The sequence below is a fragment of the Aptenodytes forsteri genome, unplaced genomic scaffold, assembly GCF_000699145.1.
Source record: "Aptenodytes forsteri isolate BGI_AS27 unplaced genomic scaffold, ASM69914v1 Scaffold284, whole genome shotgun sequence".
In the NCBI taxonomy this organism is placed as follows: domain Eukaryota; kingdom Metazoa; phylum Chordata; class Aves; order Sphenisciformes; family Spheniscidae; genus Aptenodytes; species Aptenodytes forsteri.
In genome coordinates this window covers 3,825,003-3,826,095 of record NW_008794445.1, presented here as the reverse complement: position 1 = coordinate 3,826,095, position 1,093 = coordinate 3,825,003, and the positions used below count along the sequence as shown (strand labels likewise).

Genomic DNA, 1,093 nt, shown 5'->3' with positions numbered 1-1,093 from the left:
TGTGGTGCCCCCGCCCGGGCAGCCCGCGACAGCCAGCTCCAGGCCCACATGCCCGCAAGAGGCTGCCCAAGCCCCCAGCTGGGGCAGTTGTCTCTGCAGGAGCTCCACATCAGCCTGCCTCCCGTGGTGGGGCAGGTAAGGGATGGGTCCTGGGGACAGGCTGGTCCATGGGGCTTCAGCATTGGCCCAAAAGAGGCACCCATTGGAGGGAGCTGAGCCTCCCCAACGCATTTAATCCCACCTCCATCACTACACATTGTCTATTTGTATCACCGCTTGCCTGGGGGCTGGGGTCTCCCACGCCGGCACTGTGCAGCCCAGAGGCAGCCCCATCCCCCAGGTTAGGGTACCGAAAGGGCAAGGCGGGATGAGGCAGTATCCAGCCTCTCTCTCCTGGAGCGTAGAGGGAATGATTTGCCCAAGGAGACGGTGGTGATGCTGGATTTGCTGCCTTTCCCTGGCAGGATGTAGGACTGTCCGAAGAGGACGAGGCTCCAGCTACAGCTCCCATGTGTCGCTGACCCTCACCCCAGCCACCCTTGTCCCAGGCTGCACAATGTGCCAGTGCTGGGCGAGGGGCGCGATGGTGCCTCAGTTTCCCCCACCCTGCTCTTGCCGCAACAGACCAGGGAAACAGAGCAGGGAAAGCAAATCCTGCCCTTCTGAGGAGAGGGCCTGGCAGTGAGGATTAATACCATCTTTACGGGTGGCACTGGCCAGAGAGCAGAGCAGTGGGTGCACATCTCCCAGAGAGGTCCAGTCTTTGAAGCCCGAACAAGGGGCCAGCCAGTGGCTTCCTAAAAATCGTCGTGGCTCTGGGGAGGATGCGTTTCTGGGGGTGTCCCGGTAGCCCCCCACTTCACCCATCCTGCAGCCCCCCTGTGCACAGCTCCCTTTGGGGGATGCTCTGATGCTCATGAAGGACTGGGGCTGCTGCTCTCCCCCCTTCCCCACGTGGCCCCCAGTTGTGGGGCTGCGGGAGGGCACCCCACCGCCCCGGGAGCTGTGACACCCCCAACACAAACCCGTCCTGCACCCCAAGGTGACCTCCTGCCGCCCCGCAGCTCCCGCCCAGGGGGCTGGGGGTCTCGAT

At 63.6% G+C, this 1,093-nt stretch overlaps 1 protein-coding gene across 1 annotated transcript in view; it reads left to right on the top strand.

Annotated features, from left to right (window-relative positions):
• Positions 1–1,093, top strand: part of SHISA8 (shisa family member 8) — a 12,978-nt gene that overhangs the window by 1,722 nt on the left and 10,163 nt on the right. The gene's annotated exons all lie outside the window — the stretch shown is intronic.